Source organism: Ambystoma mexicanum, chromosome 6p, assembly GCF_040938575.1.
Source record: "Ambystoma mexicanum isolate Mex_15411 chromosome 6p, UKY_AmexF1_1, whole genome shotgun sequence".
NCBI classification, from domain to species: Eukaryota; Metazoa; Chordata; class Amphibia; order Caudata; family Ambystomatidae; genus Ambystoma; species Ambystoma mexicanum.
In genome coordinates, this window is record NC_090935.1 from 618,346,064 (window position 1) to 618,363,424 (window position 17,361).

Sequence of the window (17,361 nt, forward strand, 5' to 3'; positions counted from 1 at the left end):
TGTAGTACCGTTACTCGCCTCTGTCAGGTGCTGGCGATTTATAATTCTGACAGGAGAGCTGTGTTTCAGAAGTTAACTATGCCAAAGAAGAGAATTCCATCAAAATGCCACATAGAGTGCCACACAGTGATTTCATTGTTGAAAAAAACTTGATTTAAAGATATGTTGCTTATTGTGAGTTTATAAATATATTTTTTTACAAGGAAGTATGTTACATTTGATCAGAAAGTAACTTGATGCAGTTAAAACTCCAAAAGGCTTGCTTCCCATGAGAACCCTTCACACCTTTTCCCTGGACAAAGGAAGCCTCCCCTGCCCTTGCATAAGAGATTGACAAGCTGGTGTGAACAGGAACTGGGGAGTGGCACCCTGGCCTACTGCTCTCAGTCAAGACAGTAGATTCTTTGGGATGAATAGAATATGCTGATTCAGGTGTGACTGGTCAACAACTGCTCTGGGAGAGACAGTACATGTGACCTCTGAGGCAGCCAGATTTAGGGGCGGAGACAAACCGTTGTGGATTCAGGTAGCCCAGCAAATATATGTATTTGCTGACAAAAATGTACCACTTTGAGACGGTTAAAATGAAGAATGCACTCACAATTTAAGACTAAGCTGGACGCTGTGTGATGTTCTGAGACCAAACCCCGGAATTTATTAATATCACAGCTGCAGTGTTTTTGCTATGAACATAAGAATTTACAGGAATGTGCCCAGAGAGGATATGTATGTTTGTGTAAAATTTGGTGCAGAACCAATATTGGGAAACCCACCAAAAGCGCAAATAAGTTGTCATTTCTGAACTAGAGCTCTTAGGAAGATCAGAGTTGGACAAGAATGTACCTTAAGTAATTTGTGTTGTGTGTATGTATTATGAACAACTTGTGTATCTGGGAAATATGTTTTTTGGGTCAAATTGATTTTCTCTGTAAAAGCAATGGGGAGGGATTTCAGTTAAGCCATAAAGATGACACCGGGTGACACGCTGATTCTTTCTCCAGTCAGGGGACAGAGAATCCTCTAACCTATCAAATCCTTAGGGGGTTGGGCATAGAGAATCAGCCTACCCACGCTCTTTGGAAACACATAAAAAGAGACTGTTTAGGACAGATAAGGGACACTCTTTTTTCCACTACTCACCGATTCCTGCGGAGCACTCTGCCAGACCAGATTCAGACAATATCCAGACAGAGACTCCAGACTCTAGATCTAGATCCAGAGACCAAACTCTAGAACCCAAACTCTAGAACCCTGAAGCGGAGACGCCTAAACCAAAAGCTGAACTCTTCTCAGCAGGCCTGTAGAATCTAGCAACCTGATTGTCACATTCAACAGCCGGGCTGAGCTGTTCTATTCTAGCCAAGAACCCTGTGCTAGAACCAAGGTCCAGACCCAGAAAGCAGTGTTGTAATCCAAGACCCGTCACATCCAGTTCAAGAGGCCGCAGACCGCCGTGCAGTGCTGAACACAGAACCCAGAGGGCCTGAGACCGTCCGGTGGCGAGAGTGAAGTCAAACCCCTTGACCAGATCTTTGACGAGGCCCATTCCATTCCAAAGCTAGGAGCGAGTATCTAGTCTAGAACTGTCCAATCTCTTAGTTTAAAGTAATCTTCTTCCAACCATTTTAACCTGTCCAGAACTGCATCATAGAATCTTGTGTCCATCCTGTTGATTTCAAATCTGTAAAGTAAACTGGCATTTTAAAGCTAAGATCCTAAGCTTTCCAACAAACCCAAAACAACATTCCAATTCATTATAGTTTTTCCGTAATAGTGATTTACGCACACAGAAAAATTGCCGCGAATTGCAATGTGGCTCAATTTCATTTTCTGTCAAAATAGCTGCTTCTTGCTTTCCACTGCTGAATTTCGTTTTCAATCTGATAATCATTCATGAATCATTTCTAGTGTTGACCTGGACCAATCTCAAGTAACTATCACTCATCCTGAATCTCTTTAGTGAATTAAAATCAATTTGGCATATTTTCCCACTCATTGCTATCCCATCCAAAAGTATTTTTGCCTGTGTTTTAAAATCCTACCTGTTTTCTATAAACTTGCTGGGGGAACTGGGATTGAACTGCATTCTTGATTGTATTCCTGAAACCTGTGTGCCCTCATTTCTATCCCTTCATATTGTATAGGGGGGAGTGAGTAGTCACAGGGGAAAAAGTGATCACATTATCTTTTGATTGAAATCATATGAAGTTATTTCTGTGTTGCATTCTTTCCCATCATTGCATTTCCTTGAATCATATAAGGTATTCTCTGCTACGGGAGGCGTGGCTTGGCGGCCATGCAAGCGTGAGCAGACTCCGAGAGGCTCCCACTAGATCTGACTAACGATCCTGAGAAAGGCGAAAATAAAGCGTAGAAAACCGAACAAACGCCAGGAAAAGGCATCGGAAGACCCAAGGCACACACGGGAGAAGACCCAAGAAAAAACGGAGGTCGGAAGAGTGAAAACGGGAAGAGGGAGAGACGCGCGGCACCACCAACAAAATGGCGGGCGCACAACGCTGAAATAGCGACCCGCGTCCCAACACACGAAGAAGGACCGAAGGGGAAGAGCGGTGCCGGGTGAGATAGCCGGCCAACATCCAGCCCAGGCAGGACCGGAGTACCACCAGAGCGGCGGAAACACGAGGCACCAACTGCAGCAGGTGGAGGAAGAACCCGAGACAACATTGCACGCAGCAGCGCGGTACCGAACCGGAGAAGGTAAGGACGGCGTGGCTCAAGAACAGGAGGCGGCCCACAGATCGGACCGAAGGAGAGCCCTTCCCTGCCGACGCGGAGGTGAGCAACAGCAACGGAGACCCAGCAGAGCAACGAGGGATCCCGAGAGGCGAGGCAGTGGAGAACGTGAGGCAGCCCACAGACCGGACCGAAGAAGAGCCCTTCCCTGCCGACGCGGAGGTGAGCCCGAGGGGCGAGGTAGTGAAGAACGGGAGGCGGCCCACAGACCGGACCGAAGAAGAGCCCTCCCCTGCCGACGCAGAGGTGTGCAGCAGCAGCGGAGACCCAGCAGAGCGACGAGGGAACCCGAGAGGCGAGGCAGTGGAGAACGTAAGACCCACAGACCGGACCGAAGGAGAGCCTTTCCCTGCAGACGTGGAGGTGAACTGCAGCAGCGGAGACCCAGCAGAGCAACGAGAGATCCCAAGGGGTGAGGCAGCGGAGGACGAGAGGCGGTCTACAGACCAGACCGAAAAAGAGCCCTTCCCTGCCGGTACAGAGCGGAGCCGAGGGAGACAGCAGACCAACACCCGGCCCGAGCAGGACCGCAGCACCACCCCGAGCGGCGGAAGGTCAAGGTACCAACGGCAGCAGGCGAAGGAGGAGCCCGAGCACTGCAAGAAATCGCGTGGCACCGAACTGGAGAAGGTAAAAACGTCGCGACCCATGAATGGGAGGCGGCCCACAGATCGGACCGAAGAAGAGCCCTCCCCTGCCGACGCGGAGGTGAGCAGCAGCAGCGGAGACCCGGCAGAGCAGCGAGAGATCCTGAGAGGTGAGGCAGCGCCGAGTCATCAGAACTAAGACCGGGGAAACAAGAGACAGACTGCGGAGCCTGCGAGGGGAGCCGAGGCCAACAGGGACAGCACAGAGGAGAGAGGTAGCCACCGACATAACGAGGTGTGCAAAAGAAATACACACAGACCCAGACCCCGGCCCAATCGGCTGCCCCAAAGACCACTAGTAAGCGGGTGAGAGAACATAACTCACGGGGCAGCACCTCAACAGTAACTACGAGCCACAAATCCACCCGACACGACGGACCCCCCGCCACAACACCAGAACAAAGGCAGAGACTAGGGAAAGAGCCGCCCCACGCTAAACACAGACTGCAAGTACCCACAGGCGTGCGGGAAAAGAACACTACAGAGAGACACGGCAAACGGACAACGGGGGAAAAGAAACAGAAGGAAGACGCTCACTAAAAGCCAACACACGCAGGAAAGTGCGAAAGTGAGTGCGAGGACCGTGTAAGAACTCACCGAAGCGCAAACAGACCCCGACCAAGCAGGACCCAACCGCAGGCCAAGAGTAGCAGGTACCAGCATGCCAGACAAGCCAAAAAGCGGCAGAGGAAGACAAACAGTCATGGAGACATTTGCCCGCAAAAGTGATGACCAGCAACCGGAGGCAGGGGAGAAAGCTACGCCGGAGCCATACGCCACGCAAGGAGAGATCAGGCAAGTGGAAGGCAGCATATTAGAAGCCATAGGGGCGTTAAAGACGTCGATAGAAGGCAAGCTGGACGCAGTGATGGTGGATGTAGGACTCCTCAGACAAGATACGAGGAACCTGGCGGAGAGGATGACAACAGTAGAACAACAAGTACAGAGCAACTCAGTGGAAGTAACCACCTCGCGAACACAAATGTCGGAGGCACTGGAGGGAATCAATATACTAGAACGCAGAGCTGAAGACGCAGAAGGCAGGGCCCGGCGCAACAACGTACGCATAGTGGGGCTGCCAGAGGGGGAGGAAGGTAGAGACCCCACGAACTACATAGAGAACCTCCTGATCCAAGAAGTGGGAGCTGAGACCCTGTCCCAAGGCTTCGTAGTAGAGAGGGCACACCGGGCGCTAACTAAGAAACCGCGCCCAGGAGCACCACCAAGACCAATGATCACAAAAATCATGAACTTCAAGGACAGGGAAAAAATCCTGACTTTCTCAAGAGAAGGAGGGAACATAACAAGAAACGGGGCCAGGATAACGATATATCCAGACTATACGGTTCTCGTACAAAGACAGAGAGCCCAGTTCTGGCAGACCAAAGAGCGCCTTCGAGCGGCAGGGGTGAAATTCATGCTGCTGTACCCAGCCAAACTAAAAATACTGCATGACGGAAAGACACAGATCTTCGAGACAACGACCGACGCCCAGGAGTGGATGGACCAACGAGGGATTCCGCAGTTGGCAGAGAGAAATGAGCGAAACAGAAACCCCCCCCGGCAAAACAGGGACTAGAACCGAGCACGACATGCGAATCCAACACTACGGGAACAAGGCGGTAGAGACACCCTACCGGGAAATAACGAAATGGGGCAACCGACAGCCTCCAAGTTGAAAAGCCTACAGTAAAGAGACTTACAAAGGGAGCACAAGACTCAGGGAAGTGGAACCGCCAAGACCCACAGAGAAACCCCAGTAAAAACAAAGTCTATAGTGTCAGTTTCAAGACACTACGGCGCGACAGGCATGCCCGAGGAGGAAGAAGCGGCACCTGGAGAGCGGTGGAGCCCGAGCAGATGGGGGGAGGCTGGGCGTTTGTTGATGTTATTTAGGTTAATAGTTATAATAGTTCGAAAGTTAAGGCTAAGCCCGCAAGGAAAGAAGAAGAGCAGAAAAGGAAACAACAGTTGTCACACACAAAGAATCGGCATGAAAAGCAAATTCAGGGAGCAGCACCCACAAACAAAGAGCTGGTGGAAAGCACAAGGTGAGACCGTCCACAACAGAGTGCAGCCAACAGCAAGAGAACCAACCCGAGAAAGCGGACGAATAGACGATTCAAAACTCAACAGCCAGAGAAAGGGACACAAATCCCAGACAGGTGCAAACCAAGAGAATAAGACACTGAGCGGGCCCATGGGAAACAACAGACCGCGAGCGCTAATCCCCACAAGGACCGAGATGACCTGAGGATTGTCACGTGGAACGTCAGAGGGATGAATGCATATGTCAAGAGGCTGAGAATTTATACCTGGTTGAACAAAACGAGGACCCACATTGCACTGTTGCAGGAAACGCACCTGACGGCCGAAAAACAAGCTAAAATAAAGAAAAAATGGGGAGGTCGGATGTATAGTGCAACATATTCTAATTACGCAAGGGGAGTAATAACCTGGGTCGCCCCGGGCGTCCCATTCCAGCTCATCAACCAGGAAAAAGACGAGGAAGGCAGAATCCTGGTAGTCCACGGGATGCTAGAAAATCGGGAGATATGCCTGGTGAACACCTATGCTCCCAACCATGACGCCACGGCCTTCTTCAGGACGCTTTCGTCCCGGCTGGCCCCGTACAGGAATGCAACGGTGATCTGGGCAGGCGATCACAATTGTACATTGGACCCCCGGCTGGACAGGTCGGACAATAAGTACAAGAGAGCGGCGCCACCAGCGAGAGCACTACGACAGACACTAGACCAACTCGACCTCGAAGACATCTGGAGGAAGGTACATGGGGAAGAGAGGGGATACACACATTATAGTGCCCCACATGGGACATTCACACGGATAGACTACCTGTTTATGGGCAAGGAGACACTGGGGGAATTTACTGAGGCACACATACACGCGCGAACCCTCTGACCACGCCCCCCTGAGAATCACATGGGCGCACACACGCAGGAGAGCCCCTATACCCACGTGGAGATTAAGGGCAGAGGCATTATCGGACGTGGGCTTCCAGGAACACATCCAAAACGTAATAGAAGACTATTTCGAACATAATGTGGGTAGTGTGGAAAGCACAAGAACGGTCTGGGAGGCCTTTAAGGTGGTAGTCAGAGGTGAGGCGATGGAGAAAATGGGAGGTCTCAGGCGAGAAACCCTAGCACAACTAGATGAGCTAGAAAAGAAAATCGAGAAGGCCGAAGGACAAGCGGGGCAGAAAGGGGCGGAACGAGAGAACCTCACCACCCTGCGACAACAGTGTGCGGAGACCTGGGAAAGATTAGGGCGGCTCGACTATGGGAAATATATACAGAAACTACACGCTGAGGGGGACAAGCCTGGCAGGCTCCTGGCCTGGCTAACCAAACAGGAAACTAGGCGGGAGCCGATTAATGAAATTCAAAATAGACAGGGAGAGGTGATTAGATCCCAAGAGGGAATAAACGAGGTGTTCTCGCAATTTTACGAGGACTTATACTCCAGGGTCCGGGAGGCGGAAGAAGGGGACCTAGAGCAAGCCCTCGCGGAAATCAGACTCCCACAATTGACGGAGGAACAGGCCCAAAAGTTAGACGCCCCTCTCACTGTAGAGGAACTAACAGACGTGATCGCCCAGCTGCCGACAGGGAAATCTCCGGGGCCAGATGGGCTCCCGGGGGAATTTTATAAACAATACAAAAACGACATAGCCCCGAGACTGCTAGAAACACTAGAAGAAGCATATGAGAAAGGAAGACTCCCGAATAGCATGTCAGAATCTATAATAATCCCGATCCTTAAACCAGGTAAGCCGCCCCTCGAATGCGGCTCCTACAGACCGATCTCCCTAATAAACCAGGACTCCAAGATCCTGACGGCGGCATTAGCTAACCGCCTTAAAAGAGTGCTACCCACCCTGATCCACACAGACCAGACAGGGTACGTGCCAGAACGAAACACGTCCTGGAACCTACGCAGACTCCATTATGTTATAGAAAAAACGAACCAAGAGGGAGGGGAGTGTGCCGTAGCCTCACTAGATGCAATTAAAGCATTCGACTCAGTGGGATGGGACTGGCTCCTGGGAACGCTCACCCATTACGGGATCGGACGAGGGTTTACACGATGGATAGAATTTCTATACAAGGACCCGAGAGCAAGAGTCAAGACGGGTAGACAAGTTTCTAGGGAATGGAGCATAGAGCGAGGCACAAAACAGGGATGCCCCCTGTCCCCAATGTTATATATTCTGGCCCTGGAGCCGTTCGCAGTATTCCTAAGAATGCACTACAAAGAAATGGGCATAGAGATAGATGGGGAAATACACCAGATATCCATATACGCAGACGATATACTCCTCTACATACAGAATCCACGCACCCACCTGCAGGACTTGCTGGAAGCGCTGCGCGCGTTTGGTAGGCTGTCCGGAATAGTGGTCAACAGGGAAAAATCCTTACTGTTTCCCCTGACAGGCCTACGCGCAATACCGACGGATCAATTGCCGCACTTGGGTATCACATGGGCCCCGAACACCTTCAAATACCTGGGAGTGGACATTTACCACGACACCATGGAAACATATGCAGGTAACACACAAGTAGCCCTAGATAAAATCGAAAACGCCATGAAATTCTGGCAGACGTTGCCGTTGGGCATGATAGGCCGGGCGGCACTGCTAAAAATGACGGTCCTACCCCGACTCTTATATTACTTTACAAACATCCCATATAACATACCAAGGTCCTTCTTCAAACACCTACACACCATGGCGAGAACCTTCCTGTGGGGAGGGGGGAGAAACAAGGTGGCACTAGACACACTACAAAGAAGCTACGAATGGGGGGGCATTAAACTCCCAGATTTTGAATACTACTACTTGGCAGCACAACTCCAATTTGTGGTGAGATGGCTGGGTGAAGAGACCTCGATAGACACAATACTTATGGGACCAACACTCCGGAGATACCACCTGAGAGAACTACTATGGATAAAAGCCGCCCAAGCCAAAGACCTACCCAATATAGCCCAACTAGGCCGGACACTATGGAAAAGAGCCTGGAAGACACAAGGCATACGAGACCCCTGCTCAAGACATATCCCACTGGCGGGGCTGGTAGACACCCGAGTGGCCAGCCTGGCCACGTATAGAGCACAATGGGAAGACAAAGGAGTAGCACAAGTAGGGGACCTGTGGCGTGACGGACAATGGGTTGAATTCCAGACCCTGATGGATGAACAAGATGTACACAGGGGCCAATTCATCCTGTACAATAGCCTAGTTCGGACAATAAAGGAGAGGTGGAACACCATGCCGGAGCCTGAGGACACCGAAGGAGAACTAGATGCATGGTATGATGTTTCCGAGGGAGGACACACTGTGTCCAGACTCTACGAGCAACTACTGGGATACACCAACAAAAAGACATTAAAAGCACGAACGAAATGGGAGGAAGAACTACAACAACCCTTCGAAGATGAGGAATGGAACAAAGTCCTCACGTACACAAAAAAGGTGTCCAGGAACGCCAGGCTTAGACAACTGCAAATCTACATAGTGCATAGAGCATACCTAACTCCCAAGAGAATGTCGAGGATGGGAGACGGACAGACCCGGTGCTGCCCGCGCTGCGGAGACGAACAAGCCGACATGGTGCACATGTTCTGGTCATGCCCGCGGATAACAGACTTCTGGAATATGGTGAAAGAAAAGGCGCTGACAGCAGATATACATATGCCAGCAAGATCGCCAGCAACATATTTATTGGGCCTGTTCCCAAGGGGGCACTGGCAGATGTCACATGTGGCAAAAATGAAAGACTTAATGACAATATTAGCGAAACGCCGCATAGCGATGGCATGGAACAAGAGCGAAGGCCCCTCGAGGGAGGGCTGGTGGGCCGACCTACAAAAATGGGCAATAGCAGAGACAGCAGTCTGGGCGAGAGCCACGCAAAAGGGGGAGAGCAACAGTGGGACCAGACTACAAGCATGGAACTCTCTGGTGCAAGACCTGTTTGGCAGCAGAAGCAGGGATGACGCGGACGACCCAAGCGACTCAGGAAATTAAGAAATTGGCCCGCCCACGCCGAAGGGGCACCACATAACTTAGAGAAAGGGAAGAAATGGGAAGAAGGAGACGGGATCGGGACCAACGCACACACTGAACAATGCAATCCTACCTGGAAAGGCCAGCGAATACACACATGGACGAAAGCAGAGGAAACTCCCAGGGAAAGAAGGGAGGTCGCCGAGAGACCGGCCCCCCCACTATAAACTCGACATCTGTTTGAGCCAGGCCCGAGGAGGCATCGGACCATAAACATACTGCGGCTGCCTTTGGGGAGAGGGAGGGGGGAGGAAGAGGGAAGAGGGAAGAAAAGGGGCTATGTTGTAAAACCAATAAAAAGAAGTTTAAAAAAAAAAGGTATTCTCTGCTACAGTACCCTTCATATTCATACTCCTAAGTGATTAAACAGATTGTTAATTTTGTAATATTACCCATTGTTGATTACCGTCCATATTCATAAGCGTGCTATTCAAATATTATTTTATTCATAAAAGAGTGATATATATATTGTTTAATACTTCAAATAAATCTTTTAATTTGCAAAACAAACCTACTTCTTGGCTCAGTGAGGTCAGGGGAATTCAAAGAGAGGGGCGTTATATAAGAGTTCATCATCCAGATTTAAAGAACGTTGACATAAAAATATATAAATAAGGGCTTCCATTGGGCATCCCATCCTAAGCATTGACTTAGTTGGATTGCTGGATTGAAGTCACTTACATGCCAAAGACTGATCTGTATATATCTGGTCGCTTTCTGTAGTGCTTCAGAAGGGCTTAAAACTATAGCATGTAAGACTGTTCTGAGCAATGGCAGAGGTTATAGTTCATTAACATTTTTCCATCCATTACTATTTGTATTTGGTTTGTCTCCTTCACTGCCCTGTCAGAGGAGGGAGTGAGCCCTACCCCTGACACTCCACCTATGTAGGTAGGTGCAGGCAGGCCCCCTCACTTCCCCTCCTTACCTGGCGTAATGCCGGCGCCGACTTGGGGAACAAGGAGGGAACACCACAGAGCAGCAGCCGGAAATATGTCAGCAGCTCCAGGGCTGCCATGCAAAGCTGCCACTCAGTTGTGGAAGGGCAACCTTGTGTCCCGGGATGCGACCGCTGAGACAACACCAGGTGCCGCAGGGAGAGAGGTGTGCTGCTCCAGCTGGCTGTGTCAGCTGGCGCCCACACGTACAGAGAAGCCCCAACTAACCCATCAGGGATTATTATGTAAAAAAAAAAGGCCTCAAGAAAGGCTTTAATCCACTAACACACCAGGGATCTTTTGTAATGAAAAGTTCCCATGGGGCCATATACAACAAAAACACACTAAACCACCAGGGAATCAATTACTTCTAGAAGATTCTGGAAAACTGGCACAGCAGTCCCCTATGGACTGCTTTGGTTTTCATATTAGAAGTTCAGCGAGAGAGTGACACCGGGTGAGAGAAGGCACCAGCCCTAACCCCTTATACTAAGCGGGCTAGGTCAGGGAAAGATTAGAAGGCCCCAGGGGAGTAAGTTAGTCATCGGTTCAGGGAATACACTAATAGAACCAGATAGAACATCAGGCAGTTAGGTATCACTGTTGGTGAGAATACTAACATCCCTGTTAAGGACGTCTGGGCTACAGAGTGGGAAAACCGTCTGGAACTAGTGAGGGACAGCCCTGGTGCCAACTTCCCTAAAAGCTAAAAGATCCTACAGCCATTCTGTCTTATATTCTGATATAAAGACCGTTGGACTTGCCATCAGAGTCAGAGTAGTTATTTGTGGCAGGCACCCAATGACAAAAGTAATAGGAAATAAGAAGCCAAAACAATCAAAAAAGGAGAAATAAAAGTAGCTAGATCTGAAGAGTAAAAGGACAGTTGAGTAATAAACACATTAAAAAGGGAGAAAACAAAAAGGGAGATAACAAGGCCAGACAAATACTGCAGCAATAATTCATGCAAGATAGTTTAAGAGATTTAGAGGTGAAAGGATTGAAATGGCCCTTACAGTAGAAAGCTCAGATCTGTGTGACTGATATATGAAGAGTAAGAGTAGGATAAAACTCAATTATGACAAAAACGGAGGGGAACCAGAAAAGAGAAAGCATGAAAAACAATGGGCCTCATTCCGAGTACGGCGCTAACCAATGGCGCTATTAACGCCTTGGTTGACGCCGTACCCGGACCGGCAGCGCCTTGGTGGATGGCGGAATTACCGCCCCATTCCAAGGTTGGCGGGGCGGTAATTCCCCAATCCCCATTTACCCTTCCCCATTCCCATTCTTGCCCCATAGGGCATAATGGGAGTGGGGAAGGCGTCAATTATGCCACCGTAAATTACATCAAGGTCCCTTAGCGCCATGGTTTTTAACACCTGCTAAAACCACCATGGCGCGAAGGGAACTCGGAGTATGGCGGTAAGGGATTACCGCCACCGCTCTCGTTAGCGGTGGCCGCTATCCCTTACCGCCATGCTCGGAATGAGGCCCAATGGTTTCTTCTTTCGAAAGATTAAGAAGGAGAAAGTGATCATCCATCAGGAACCACTCTTATTTTCCTGCTGCTTGATAAGTACTTGAAACCAACTTAGAGGGTCGGCTAGCATACTCTTAACTTTCGATCTGAATGGTCTTTGTCTCATTCAAGCATGCTGGTATCCCAGCAGGGAGTGTCGCCCCTTTTCCTGGGAGGCATGAGCTGAGTTGACAACCAATCATGAGGGCTGCCATGTTCTGGTCCGTGTTGTTGTGTAGTGTGTTCCTGAACTGCCTTAGGACTCAGCAGAGGGCAAATTTCATCACATCTCCTCAGCTTCTTCTCTTTGGATTGCTGTTTTAAGGGAGGCCATTAAATGCGTAGCCAACCCTTTAGCTTTGGGCCACAGCGGTGTCTCTGCTGTATTTAAAACCTAGGTTTTGTTTGAACTCGTGGCTGTTAAAAGGGGGACTCTTGTTGAATTTGACTTCCCCATTCACTGAAGATCTTGCGTAGTTGGGCTGCCACAATTGACTATGGTGTACAAGTGACTTCCTGGACTGTCTGGAATATTCATCATTCATGGCGAGTAAATAGCTCCTGTCCTGTAGGAGCTAAAAGAAATCACTGATAACTTTCTGCTAGACTCCTCTGGGAAAGTCTGAAGGGTTCATATGTGCTGGTGGTTCTCCTTCTGATGTCACTTGGCTATGGTGCCTTCTATCATCGTATCAATGCAAAGATAGACAACATCACTTGGTTTGTAGCAAGCATTTGGTTGTAACTATTCCTCTGTGACCTTCTCTGTCTACGACACGTTGCTGCAGATGTATGGAAAATTCTATGCACATTACTTGCAGCAGGAGACCATCAGGGGTCACAGGTGTTTTGTTCCTCGTGCCTCTGAAGGCTTTTATTCCTGTTACGTCCATTCTTGGTGAGCCGATTGCTCGTTTCTTGACGTCCCTGCACCTTCCATGCTGCAGTGCTGTTTTGATTTCTTGTAATGTGCCATCACTGTTGGAGGCTTCCAGCATCTCACTGATGTATGTGGCTGAAGGCATGGTTCATCGGCCTCAAAGTTACTTTATTCTTCAGCAATCTTCTTGAGAGTGACATCTTCCACTCCTTGGTGGTGATGAGAAATGTAGTCAGCAGCTTTCTCTTCATGTCCTAGCTTACAAACAATGCTGTAATCATACCATTGGGCCAGATCCACCGCCTCAGTATTCTCGGGGCATCTTGGTCCTTCGTTGCAAAAGATGGACAGGAAGGATTGGTGACCCCTGACTATAGTGAGTTGTTTTCCTATGAGGAAGTGGTGGAAGTGCTTTCACACCCACACCACAGCAAAACTTTCCTTTTCTGGTTGTGAATAGGGAGATTTGGTGGGGGACAGTGCTCTGTTGGCTAATGATACTACAGTGTTTAGGGCCCCTGGTCGTCCTGATGACTGCACTAGTATGGAGCCTGGCCCAACAGGGCTGGCATCGACGGTCTGTTCTGTCTCATTTTTGCTGCTGTAATAGGTTATTTTGCCTCCATCAGTATCTTCTTAATGGTGTTGAATTCCACTTGACATCTCTGCATCCATTTGAAAGGTACATCTTTCTTGGTGAGATTTCAAAGTGGTGTTGTCATTGTGACATAGTGTTGCATTTACCAGGTGCAGTATCCTGCCATTCTCAGAAATGATTGCGTGTCACTGACCGTGGCAGGAGTTGCTGGAGGGTTGATATTTGTCTGGGTCTGGTCTCAGTCCTGCTGCCAAGAAGATGGGACCGTACAATCAGTGGTTCTGTCTGTTCAGCTCACACTTCATCGTTAGACCAGCAAAGTCTAGTGTTTGGCATAATTGGGTCTTTCCACAGATACGCATCTTGTTGCTGTAGATCAACACAATGGGAAATAGGATAACTCATTAGATGGACTCTTGAAAGGTTTCTACTACAGAGTTGATCTTGAAACCTAGTCACCTGTATCTGAAGAGTCCCATTGGTGTGGAAAATGTCATTATATAGTTTTAGTCTGGATGGATTTCCATCTGGTGATAGCCCTTCAAAAGATCAAGTTTCGAGGAAATTGCCACTATGTTTAGTTGTATGATCATGTTATCCAGTCTGGGTACAGGATACCTCTCTCTGCCAATGGCTTAGTTTGGAACCCTTATATCAATGCATAGCTGAATTCTTCCTCCTGACTTCGGTACCACTGCCAGGAGTGATACCCATGGTGATGGGCTTGTGGCTTCTTCAATGATCTGTTGTATTTGTAGTGTCTGTATTGCTTATATGAATTTCTTTCAGCAGTACACTCCAACCCTTGTGTTGGGCTACTGGTTTCATTCTGTCATCAATGTGCAACTTTGCATGCAGGCTCTTCAATTTACCAAGGCCTCAGATCATCCCGGGAACTTGTTCTATACTGCAGTCAGGTCAGGGTTTTTATCGTGTTTGGGGTAGTTTGTTCAGCTTGCTGAATGTGTGGTTTATGTCTACTAGTCCCAAACGTAAGGCTATACAGAAACTCGGCAGACATTTTCCTCCAGTGTGACTTTAAAGGACGTGTAGTTCTGACTCCTGTGGTGGAGTGTGCATGCACATTTTCTAAAGCATTGAAGCTATGCTGCCACTCCTTACTGGTATTTCTTTGCCCTTCAGAGCTAAAATTCCACTTTCTGGTATGCAGAGTGGAAGGTCCCCTCATCCATTATCTTGTCGGTTGCCACTGTGTTGATGAGGAATGTGACTGGTTGGCCATGTACCTGCAGCGTGACTTTGGGTAGGCTCTCTTCTTCCTCAGTGTCAGACATAGCATAGACATATTCATGTAATGTCATGTCAGTGATCAGTGATATTTGTTGAACCGCTGTCTTGTTTGACGTCCCCAGCCAGTTGATTGTTATTATAGAGGCGTTTGTTTTCTTCCAACCTGGCAGACTGCTTGGAAGTGATCGTCACACCTGCATTTGCTGCATCTCTCCAGGGTTTCTTCAGTTGTTTCAGGCAGTCAGTTACAGAGCTAGGACCCTTGGAGTGGAGGGACCACCCATTCCCGACCTCTGCCCTGCCAAAGGAAGCCTTCGGAAGTGCCCTTGAACCGTCCTGTGGCTGACCAGCTTTGTTTTTGGGCTACTGTGCTACTGACGTCACTGTACCAAGTTTCAGCCAGAAACTTGGAAAATCCTCAGCTGGCCATGTAAGACTACCTCCTGCGAAATATCGGTGTCCTAGCATCAAGGGGACCCGAGATAAGAGGGAAAGTCTGATCACGGCCGCTGAGTTCTTTTCATCACTGTGTGCAGTGACCAGCGACCGAAAATTGCTTACCTGACCCGAGTCCAGTCCTGAGAGGGGTGCTGGATCAAGTTTTTCTGCATTCTTTGACTGAGAGTCCTTGCAACAGTAAAAGACACCGACCGCAGATCAACTCAAACCTGCAACTCCTGGGAATCAAGGACTGTGACTTTTGGTGGGAAAAGCAAATTCGGACACTCTTCCTTTGTTCTGCCAAGTCTGTGGAAGAATCGGAGTAAGGGGGGGTAAGTTACAGAGTTTCTAATCTACCCATATACTGATATGATATGGCATTTGTAACGCGCCTATACACAAGTGTTTCAAGGGGCGATTATAAGTCTTTGGGCTTATAATAAAACTTATTTATAACACTTTTGGCTTTGCCATTGCTTGCTTGTGCAAGATATCTGACTGGACCTCAGAGACCCTACCTGCATTTGTTCCTGTATCCTAAGTACTGTGCAACTGTATCCTGAACTATTGGGCACAAGGGCCTAGGCAACTTAGCGCTGGACAATTTTAGATAGGGATCATCCCTGCAGATCTTTTTGTGCATATTACTTTCTGGTTTGTATTATGCATTATAACCAAGTGAATGTATATATGTATTTAGTTCGATAGTATTGTGTGAACATCTACCTGCTTGTAGTCATTTTTCTATAGCGTGTTTTGGCCATTATTAAATAACTGCATTTATATACATCCTGCCTAAGTGTAATCTGTGATTCCCATTGTGTGACCTCATTGTGGAACCTTTACACACTCACCCCCTCTGAAGAATTTAGCATAAACCCCCTGTCACTGCTACCTAAACTGGTTTGGCTACAGCTTCCCAGAGTTGTTCGGGTCACAATATAGGTTGCCCTTCTATACATCTGTCCTCCAGGCCAGAGTATAGAAAATCAGTCCTCTCGACCTTTCACTCAAGTTTATCGAGCATAATTTCACATTTATACAAAAGTCCATCCATTTTTCCTCTGAAATATCGTAACTCAACCTCCAACTCCATTCCTCTCTCAATTTCACATTCTCCTTGTACTTGGATACAATTTGTTTGTACTGTTTTTGGATGAATAAATAAATGAACAGAAAAAGAGAAAAAAAAGAAAATCAGTCCTAACAAATACCTATCAGCATCTTCTGTCATCTTGGCTTAAAGCCTAATGACTGCTCTGACCTCCTTCCTGATGAGGTTGAGGAATATATTGAGGTTGCTGCTGGTGTTTCGCTCCCCAATTGCCTCTACAAAACCATTGAATTCTTCCATCCACTCAGCCCATCTGGTCGTTCTGTCACCTTGGGGAGCGATTTCAAAAGTGTTTGGTGGCCTGGCGAAAGATGCACATTGGGCCCCTTCTGCTGACGTCCCAGCACCACTATACTGGCTCTCCTGGGACATTGGGCCGCATTACAACCCTGGCGGTAGCCGTGCCTGTAAAACAGGCACGCATGCCGTTGGAGTTGAATTTTTTCCAGCCCCTGGCATTGGGGACATACCATTCCAACCTTGGTGGACCCTGTATGCTCCCATTGCCAGGGGCCGGAATCCATTACTCCCCATTCCCATTTCAGCCCCATAGGGCTGTATGGGAATGGGGAGGTCAGATGCACCGGCCTTTCTGCCCGCCAGGTTCGACCTGTCAGGCAGAAAGGCACCCACGAGCACAACTCGTAGTTCCCGGACCGGCAAACTTATAATGACGCCCATTGTCTCTGGAATTGAATGTGGTAGGCTGATGTTCTCCACTTATGTGCAGTTCAGGACCAGTCTTTTGCCTACCTTCTCAAGGTAAGCATGTTGCAGAACGTGCCATGTTTTGGTGACTTTATGATGTTAAGTCGTGTATATAGGTCCTTCTGACCGATTTGTTCAAGACCCAGCACGTGGATAGGTATATGGCATTGGTCTGGTATGCTTTGTAGGCACTGTGGAGAGTGTAAAGTGTGCAGCATATGCGCTCAGTGGAATATTTATGGGGTGCTGGGCAGTGGCTTGCGTGGAGCTGTGCTAAGTATTTAGTGTAGCATCTCTGTGGTCCGCGGGGGTCTTCTGACAGAGTAGCAATGAGCAGGTGGCGACATGAGTGCTTGATCAGTGTTGTTGGAACTTGTCACTCACCTGGTGAAGCTGTCTGGTCATTGCAGG